The sequence below is a fragment of the Arachis duranensis genome, chromosome 6 (genome assembly GCF_000817695.3).
Source record: "Arachis duranensis cultivar V14167 chromosome 6, aradu.V14167.gnm2.J7QH, whole genome shotgun sequence".
NCBI lineage: Eukaryota > Viridiplantae > Streptophyta > Magnoliopsida > Fabales > Fabaceae > Arachis > Arachis duranensis.
This window is the reverse complement of record NC_029777.3, coordinates 22,639,359-22,649,741: the sequence shown is the minus strand read 5'-3', so window position 1 is coordinate 22,649,741 and position 10,383 is coordinate 22,639,359. Positions and strand designations below refer to the sequence as shown.

Genomic DNA, 10,383 nt, shown 5'->3' with positions numbered 1-10,383 from the left:
CCTTCTTCTACTTCTTATCCACGATAATACCTACCCCGTTCCTATTCTTCACCTTTTAACTCCCTAGCTTATGCATCGACCTATTTTGTTTTTTGTAGACATATAATATTAATCTTCCTCATTGTCATGGTATCCACCACTTACATGGATTAATCTCAACCTTCTGTAATTCTGACCTTTATCTTTACCTTTTTCTTCGTGAACTAGCTTATTTACCCTCATCCGTTTACTAAAATATGGGAACCCTTACTCATTTAACACTACATTCGGGCACTGATGTAGCGGCTCTTGCTCATTTGACACTGTACATGAGCCACCAGTGCGTTGCTTCTGGGCAACGACCTAGCTTTAGCACAATAATATCTTTGATCCATGTTATGAAGATTCAACTAACTTTTTATGTTGGCTGTCAAAGGCCTAATATAACCTTCCTCCTTTATCTAGGCTTGGAAAGTATGATGATGCACTTTTTATTTTTTTTATATGAAAAAAGAAAAAAAATTTGAAGTTCTGCTATTTTTTTTACAATGGGAAAAAAGTATAGAGTTAAAATAACTCACTTAAAATTCTTTTTAAAGGATTGCATGGTAAAATTGAATCAAAAAAGTCCTTTTGGAATAAATATTCAGCTGCTTGTGAATCTTTGGATATTGTCTTATTCGATATTTGTTAATTACTCTTTTACCTGCAAATGTAATCTAATTATCAGGGTGGACAATAATGATACCCAACATGGTGAAACTGGTGGTCACCCTACCAGTAGTAAGAGATATAAGGATGGATACATAGAATAACCTTTTATTGTTTTAAAACATATAAATCAAAAGATATTTTATCCATCTACGTTATGCTTAGACTTCCTTCTTGCATATGCGCTCTTTCGGACGCACATACTAGAATAAAAGGTAAAAGTTAATTGCTTTCATGTTCGCCCAAATAGGTTATTTTCTCACCTAATACGGATCTCATACTATCCTCCATAAACTGAAAATCCATTATCCTAATTACTACAGGAATCCTATTTAGTTGACTTGTACCTATTTGAAAACAACCTCAGTTAATCCTATCTTTTTTAATAAGAGTCCATACAATTTTTTATAGAATTGCTCTTCTGAATGAAATTCAATGGGATCCGTAGAGACCATGTCTTCTTCCATAGGATTCTAAGTACCTGGATCAACTGAAGTTTTGATTCTATTTGAACTGATCTTTTTCAAATGGTATTCACAATGTTCACACCATAAAAAAATGCTGAGTACCATCGGATTAATCAAATAAATCTGTCGTTAAATAGATTATCGTCGGATTTATCGTCGTCCTTGGTTTGACGGTATAAATATCACCGGAACCTGCTTACCATCAGATTTTTTGTCGGTCTTTTCAATGGATTTGGCGTGGTTTCACGTGTTTAGGCACCATATTATCGTCGAATTTATTTGACGATAAATCCTACGGTAATGTTAAATATAATATTTAAATTTTTGTGGCACAGTTAAGCCATAATTAATAGACTCTTGTTAACAAAATTGTAAGTAGAAATTTAACATTGCAAAAAATCAAAAAATTATTTTATTAAAAAAATAAATGGCCTGAAAGAAATAAAATATCACAAATATAGAATACAATAAAGTAGATAAACAAAAATGCATAAACCCCTAAACCTACAGATCCAGGTAATCTTTGTTATCGTCAGGGTGGCATTGTGGTCCCCCTGCTGAGGCGGCGGAAGAGGTGCTATTATCAGTGCCCTACTAATAGCGTCACCGCTGGAACCAGCAATGCCATTGTCTCCAGTGCACATCTGCTGTCGCAACCAATTGAGTTGTTCCAACTTCTCCATTAGGTCCGAGCTGACGGCAACGCGTGCAAGAATCTCTCGATACTTCTACTCAAACTATTCTGCTTGTTAGTGAAGCTCCTGTATTAACTGCTGCACCTCCTCTCTCAGGTCGACAACTTTCTGGGGATCAGCAAGGCTGGTGGCAGAGGCAGAGGCAGAAGAAGCTGCCAACTGTGGAGGAGTGGAGGCCACTGGCGAAGAACGATCTCAACTCAATGTGGCAATTCTTGTAGAGTTCAGAGGTGGTCTCGTGCTGAATCCTATCGAGATCTACCACTAAAGTCTCGGAGCTGGCTTCGTCGGCCCACTTAGCAGTTAAAATTGTTGGGTCACGATGTAAACCCCGAGTAATTAGTGAATAATTAGTTAATAAATTAATTATTAATTAAATAAATTAGAAAGAGAAACCATGAATGGAAAAGATAATTGAAATGGATAATGAATCATGAAGAGTGTACGACGAATGAGCTTCGTGCCAAACTGCTAATGTGGAAGTGCCCGCTTAACTGATAGCCTAAGGTTGCTAATGCGGGAATGTCCGCCTAACTGATAGCATATGGAATGCGAATGGGCCTTGTGCCAAACTGCTAATGCGAAAGTTTCCGCCTAATGGATAGCCCGAGATTGCTAATGCGGGAATGTTTGTCTAACTGATAGCACTGTTCCTTACTGTGATACACATTGAAATGTTATTATAATGAGGCCTAATTGACACGGGTAACTGTGATGCCAAGGTGTCTAATTGACACAGTAAAGGGACCATATTTGGGATTCACTCCGAGTAACGTCGGGTTGCGGGTAGACAACCGACGCATGAGCTCATGACCTGCGTTAGGAAAGGCATGCATCATGTGCATTTGTATATTTTGTTTGAGCGTGCATTGTCTTGGCTTGCTTAATTGTTTATTCACGTTAATCGCTAATTGCCTACTTGTTATATATGCTTTCTATATGTGTTTGACTTGTCTGTTTTGTCTGTCTATACAATTTTATCGGAGTTGGAGGAACGGAGGAAAGGCGAAGAGATTGAGGGTTTTGATTAGATGTTGATCAAGTTTAGAACCTTAGAGACCTACCCTCATTTATGATTTTAGCTTTAGTTCCTTAAGATTTATAATCCGATTTTCGACATTCTAGAATTGCCTTTGGCTTTCTCAGGACCTTACTTATTATATATGTGGGCACCTCAACCATACTGAGAACCACCGGTTCTTATCCAATACAATATTGTTATTTTTCAGATGCAGGTCAAAATGCACCTCGGTGAGCGTCTGGAGTTTCCTTTGCAAGCGAAGTTGGTTATCCTGGGATTACTGTATTTTGTTTTATACTTTGTATATATGATATAGATTCTCCACCCTTGTATTTTATATTTTGTCCCTCCTAGAGGTTGACTTGGAGAAACAGGTGTTTTGTCATATACTTGGGGTTACTATTTTGGGTTATATATATATATATCTATATGTATATATTTGCTTTGGCCGGTTCTAGCTTCGTGAGCCGAGTCAGAAGCTTTGCTATATGTACCTTGGAATTCTTCTCTCATATTTATCTCTTACGCGAGTGATGCAATTTTCTGTTTAACACCTTGCTTATCTCTTCTTCACAGGTTTCTAATTAAAATTTCTTTCAACTATTATATATATATATATTTACTTTTAGAGGTCGTAATATCTTGCCACCTCAGCTTTATGACTTAAGCATAAGACTCTGTGTGGTAGGGTGTTACACACGGCCTCCAACCTCTGTGTGTACTCCTCGTGCGTCACACACGTTAGTTGTGATTAGGATAAGAGTTAAATAATTGACTTTAAACCAAATAAAGTTGAAACTTAGGATTAATTTAAACTCACATAATGGGCCGCAGACCGCTCGTCAGCAAATCTCTCCTTGTTTACCTTCAAAGTATGGGTATACTTGAAGGTTTCTGCCAATGTCGTCTCACGATCCAATTACTTAGACTACAAATTAATATATCAACCAAGTAATAAAATAACAAACAAATTAAACAATGACAGACAAATATAAGTATGAACCAAAATATAAAAAATCTTATGAAAATTTCAATAGATTCTCCCGTAAAATTTGGATTTAGCCACCCTTGAAGGGTTCCATCCAATATTTTCTAGCAATCTCAGAACATAATCTAACATATTCTAACATATTTTAACCACCCAAATCCACTAAAACAAAAAATTAAACTAAAATTTACTCAACTAACTAATTAATTAACTTGATAATAAAAAAGAAAACCATTTTAACTATTTCAAGTAACTACTGAAACATTAAACAATGCAAAAATTCTTACCAGTCTGGTCTTCGTCTTCAAGAAGGTCTCCGACCTACTTGTATACCTCGACGACCTGGGTGAAGTCCTGTTAGCGATGTTCGTCAAACAGCGACGCTTGAACCCCTTGTTATCTCTAAAATAGGCCTCCAATTCACGCTTGATGTTTGAATGGATCTATGATGTTAGGTGGTCTTTCCCCTGATAAATGCCGCTCATCATCTGTTGAAAACGTTTGGCTATCCGGTGGTCATAGATCTTCCTGATCATGACATTGTGTTCTGCATTCCATATGAATTTAAACTTCACATAATGATTTACCAAGATTAGTTAGTTGGAATAAAATATAGTTCCTATATAGTTAAGTAATTCAAACGAAGTTGGGTTGTTACCACCTACTTTTGAAACCAACGCTCTCTCACATTACCTGGAATTTGCGTGTACATCGCCCACGGGTGGCCGTACATGGGTTTAACGACCTCGAATATCTCTTGTGTGCAAACATTGGGAGGGGGGTTTTGATACAAACATGTTAGAGAAAAAATCTAACATTAACAAACACATAAGATAAACAAACTTAACATAAACAAACTTAAGATAAACAAACTTAATGTTAAAAAATAAAACTCATGATGGCATGCTACTCGGGGACATTGAAGGAATCACCCACCGCAGGCTCTGTCGACATTGTTGCTGCATCTGCAAGAGGCGTAGCAGAAGAGGTATCCAGTTCAAGTTTAGGACTATGATGAATTGTTAGTCCGATGGACCCACTTGTGATGTCACAGGGGTGACAGGGCAGCCAGGGTAGAGGGCGATGACTATGCAGCCCTGGAAAATTTGGTGGAAGCCTACCCTCTACCACAATCATATAACCTGCTCGACCTATCTTTGCTACCTGTCGTCATATCTGTACATCAAATATGTTAGTAACATACTAATAACATAGCAAACATCAATAAATAATAACATAAGAAGAAACTCAAGAAATAACAAATAATTCTAAAAGTGTTTTAGTTTAGTAAATTAAAATAAAATAAAAAATGAATATATACATATATAATTCTCTTGTAAATACCATAAATATTTATCATAACACCAACTTAACAAAATCAAAAACATAAACTAAGATCAAAATAATTAGTCAAATTAACAATTACACAAAAATACAGTAACCCAACAATTAATTATAACAATTTCAAAAACACAATTTTAATTTATTTGATTTCACTGAATATCTTATAAATATTTTGGCAGAAACTCCCCTAACATTCAAATTTTCCCACCTTTTAAGAGTTCTATCCAAATCAAATATCCCTCAACCCTTTTCAACCGATTAATTTTTTCAATCATTATTAAGGTAACATACAAATAGCTCAATCATTATTAATGCAGTCAAGCATTTTTCTAACATTCAGCAATAGAAATTAGCAAATAGCTCAATAATATAACAGTTTTCAGCAATCTCAGAGTCTAATTTAACCTATTCTAACCTATCTTAACAACCTAAATCCATTAAAATAGAAAATTAAACTAACTAACCTCTACTAATTAATTAATTAACTTGATATAATAGAATTTAAAATAACTAGAGTTCAAACAAAAAACCTTGAAGAAGGGTGGAGGTGCAGTGGCAACAGAAGCAAAAGCAGAAGTAGCATGGGCATTGAAGTAGCGGGGGCAGGAACGTTCAGCAGCGGTGGTAGCACCTTTAGCAGCGGCGGCGGTGGAGGAGGTTGACAGAGAGGAGAGATAAGAAGGTTAGAAAAAGTGGAGGGTGAGAGAAGAGAGAGAGAGAGAGACTGAATTCGAAATGAAGGGGGAGGAGTTTGCGATTCTAATTCAGGGCACGGTTATTATTGAATTTACCGGCGGATATTTCCGATGGTAATAAGCAAACGCATCTACATTAAATGTCTCTACCGGTAACTCCGATGATAAAGTTTGGCGTTAATTTGTTGTGGTTTTCCACCAAAAGTTACTAGCAGATTTACCGTCGGAAGCGACTATCTATCGGTAACTATTTGACATGACAAATTCCTCATCAAACTCGTCGCTAAATCCACTGCTAAATCAAATGGTAAATTCAACAGTTCTCAGCATTTTTTGTAGTGTCACAAATATTCATTTTCTATCTAAGAAATTTTCTATAATTTAATCCACAATAATTTTTGCATTCAATCCATAAATATTTGTATGTTTTAGTTTCATTAAGATCTTTAGAATTCTCTCTTTTAGTTAAATTCTCATTCGTGATAGTTGTTTTTGCTGGAAGAACTCTTACTTTTACTACTATTTCTGTCTTTACCACAAATAAAAATATAAAAATAATTATTATTATATTTATCACTTTCACCTAAAATGTGACTAATAATATTGATTTGAGAACGAAGATAACTTTCAATACACTTATAAATGCTATTCTTTTAACTCGATTTAGTATCATACATGTATGATTATGATGTCTCTTAGAAACTTATTCAGATAGCTACAATTCTTTTTATAATTATCTGAAAAAATTTTTGATTCACTTAGGAAAGAAGGATAATTAAAAATTTTCAAAAATTAACTTTCAATATCAAAATATATGAATAACGGTTTCTTTGACTATTGTTATCCTAATTAAAAGAATTTTATTAGATAATTTTTTTTAATGTTTTTGACATCAACTAAATAATCAATATTATTCTAACTAAAATTGTCATTGTTATTCTAGCTAGAAAAGTCTTTTTTCATATCAATCAAAATTGGGTCTTCACTTGCACTGATATTTTTAACGGGATCAAAACAATTTATTAAGTTATTTAATCCACACTTGTATTCTAAGTACCTATAAAATAACATAGAATTAGACCACTATTTTTACACATAATATTTTTTTTATTATTATTAAAATATAATAGATGAATAGTCATTGGAAAAAAATTATTAAACAAAATTATAAAATATTTAGAATATTTTCACATTTCTTTACTAATATATATTTTATCATTAGGATTGGTAACTAATAATAAGTTAATAACGAATGAGTGGGTATGAGCAAATTATTCTTTTTGTAAGAACATATAGTATTATTTAACTATGTATATCACCATATGTGTTAGAATTCCTTTTCATCAATTTTAGTTCCCATCTTTTATTGTCGCATATTTCTTCTTCTAATCTAATCCTTTTCTCTTCATTGTATTTAATGGAAGTAATTGAATTATTGGAGTAATAGAGTTAATGTGACAATTTTAAATTGGTATTTATTTCCTATTAAAAAGATACTTAGTAAATTGTTCTAATATATTTTATTATTTTTTCCTACCCTTCCATACTTCTTTATGAGAAAACAAAAATCACATCGAACTGAATCGTGTATTATTTAGATTATCGATCAACTCCTCTCCGGTGAAACAAAACAAATGATGTTAAGCCAAGAGCACTCCTATTTTTATATACTAAAAGAAAAATAGTAGATAGAAAAATTCAGAACTAATCTAATCATGTCTTTTAAGTTACACCTTACTTTTATCGTTCTGAATCAAGTTTTATTTGGATCCAACATGTAATTAAATTGATTCAATTATGAAATTGTAAAAATTTTTTTATTCAATCAATACATAATAATTCATCTTTTTTATTTCTTAGTTTTATGAAAATGGACCATTTCCAAATCTAAAAAAGAAAGTAAAAAAGTACAAATTCATTTGATATCGTATAAATAAGATTCATATTCAATTCGATAATTTGCTTTGTAAAAAAAATATAAATTTTGAATTGATATTTTTTTCTTATATTATTATACCCATCATAGTTGCTTGGCTCACACTTGACCTTAATGAGGGATTGCTCATTGAAGAGGCCTCATGTTAAAAAGAATTGGAAGAGGCTTATTTGTGTTCTTCTTTTTGGTTAACTTCTTGCTGTTAGAGGATCAAATGTGTATTAGAAATCTAAGAGGTGGCGTTATTACTGTTGATGGTGTTAAATGTGGCATCATTATAGGTGAAATAATTGGTGCCATCTATTTACAAAGTAATTAAATTCCATCAATAAGAATTAAAAAATATGAATTGATAAAGTGCACACTAAATCACAAGCCAAGATGCTAAATTGTGTTATTTTTGCTGGGGTGTTGCAAAATGCAATACCTATTTTATATTGTTATATTGGTGTTGGGATGTGTTCTGGATCTACTACAAGTGCATTCTATCTTGGTGTAGTAATTGGCACGACGACTGGTGCTGTTATTTATGCTGCTATTATGTCATCCTTCTTCTTTTGATAATTTCTAGTGTTATGTCCAATTTGAAATTGAAAAAATATTAGTGATAAGGAATTCTCAAACAGTTTTCATCAAGCATATTTAGAATACAATCATATATAAGCATACACCAAGACAAGTGCAAATGATTTTTTCATATTTTTGCTTGACACTGTGAGGATCTGATTAAGATTTTTATTTCTTATACATCATTTTTATTGTCTCTCTTCTTCTTTGATCTTCCACTCGACCTCTTGTAAAAAGGGTGGCAAAAGGATTAGGAAGTTATGCTTCTTTCAAAACTCTTTGGTCGAAACAGGTTGAACCAAGATTTCGGGTTTATTTGGGTGAACTTTTAAAAAAAGATCCTTTTTTAAGTTATCTTTTTTTTAAAGATCTTATAAAAACAATAAAAGTAATTTTATATTTGGGTATCTCATATAAAAAGATCTTTTTATTTATCAATTATTTTGGGTATAACAATATAAAAATACTTTTTGTTTATTTATTACATAAAAATATCTTTTTTTTAAAGAAAAAAGATCTTTTAAAAATGATGTAAATTACAGCTTCTCAAAAAAGATATATTTTTATTTTTCTAGTACTTTTACTTTTACTATTAGAAATTTGCCAAACATAATAAAAAAATCTTTTTTCATTGAAAAAAGATATTGTTTTTCCTAAAATAATGGCGCTCAAACAAGCACGAATATGTTTTGTTTTAAGTTTCAACAGTTAGGTAATTGTACGCATAATTCTCAGATCTTCTATTCTGATAAGCCAAAGCAACACAAGCATGTTTACATGGAAGGTTAGTTTGTTGCCAATGTCGCAGCTATATGTTCCTTTTCCCCAAGTCTGCACTGACCTTTACTAGCAAGCGTTGAACCTTAGATACGTTCCAAACATCATCATCCGTGGGGAATAACTTCTACTGACTACTCTGCTTCTCTAATTCTAACCTACTCCATTGAACTGGGGCAAGCCTCCCCATGAACCCCACTAGTTTATGCAGCAATAAATCAACATATATAATGAATTAGACTATAATATTCAAGTATCCAAGTTCGTGTAAGTGCTTACTGGTGGTAATCAGTGGTTAAGAGAAGGAGGTTGAATCTTGGCTTCCTTTTAACTTGTAACATTGATTTTTGTTGAGATAATACAAGAGATACTTTGATTTTGTTTCCTTACATGGAAGGAGCCAGAATAGAGTTGCTTGAGAGAATTATAATAGAAAAGCATTGCCGAGTGGAGAAATCAGGAGATACTTTATTTTTGTTTCCAATGTAACAGAACCAGTAACAGATAAGAGTGCAGAGAGTGACACACAGATGTATAAACCAGTAACAGAACTAGTAACAGAACCAATAAACCTTGATCGTTCACCCTTATCACTATAAGAGAGGCGGAGGATACTGGCCAAAAATTGCCGGCCGTTCAACCAATTGCCGCAAATAACAGATATACCAGCCATTGTAATTTTACTGCCGCATCATTTGATTGATTAGCGGCTACTGCATGAAGAATCGCCGGTAATCAGAACCTTTATATCAATTTTCATTTATTCAATCTCTCTTTTATCTTATAACAAACACCCCTCCCCCCAACATCTGCTGAAATCCCTAATCTCTGCTCCACTTTGCACCTCTGCGTGGTTATGGAGTCGCGCGGCTGCCATCCATCCTTCTCTCTCCGATGTCAACCTTTTGCCTCTCCTCCACATACATAATGCGTGAAATCCCTGCTTCCTCCTCCACGGTGTGCAAAATCCGTAGTCTCCACTCCACCGTGCGATTCTGTGTCATCGTGGAGTCGATGCTGCCCATACATCCACCTCTCATCGTTGTCGAAGAAGATGAAGAAGATTTCTACTTTGATGCCTGGTGGACGAAATTGTGATCACTATTCTTTAAGTTGTATGAAATTATTATTGTGGCACCAGTTGAATTCACAACTCCGTTCAACTAACCAGCAAGTGTACTGGGTCGTCCAAGTAATAAACCT

The 10,383-nt window shown here is 33.7% G+C and overlaps 1 pseudogene; it reads right to left on the bottom strand.

The window, feature by feature from the left end:
* Positions 1 to 260: 260 nt before the first annotated feature.
* On the bottom strand, positions 261 to 9,853 carry LOC107493381 (acetyl-coenzyme A carboxylase carboxyl transferase subunit beta, chloroplastic-like; annotated as a pseudogene).
* Between the last annotated feature and the right edge of the window lie 530 nt (positions 9,854 to 10,383).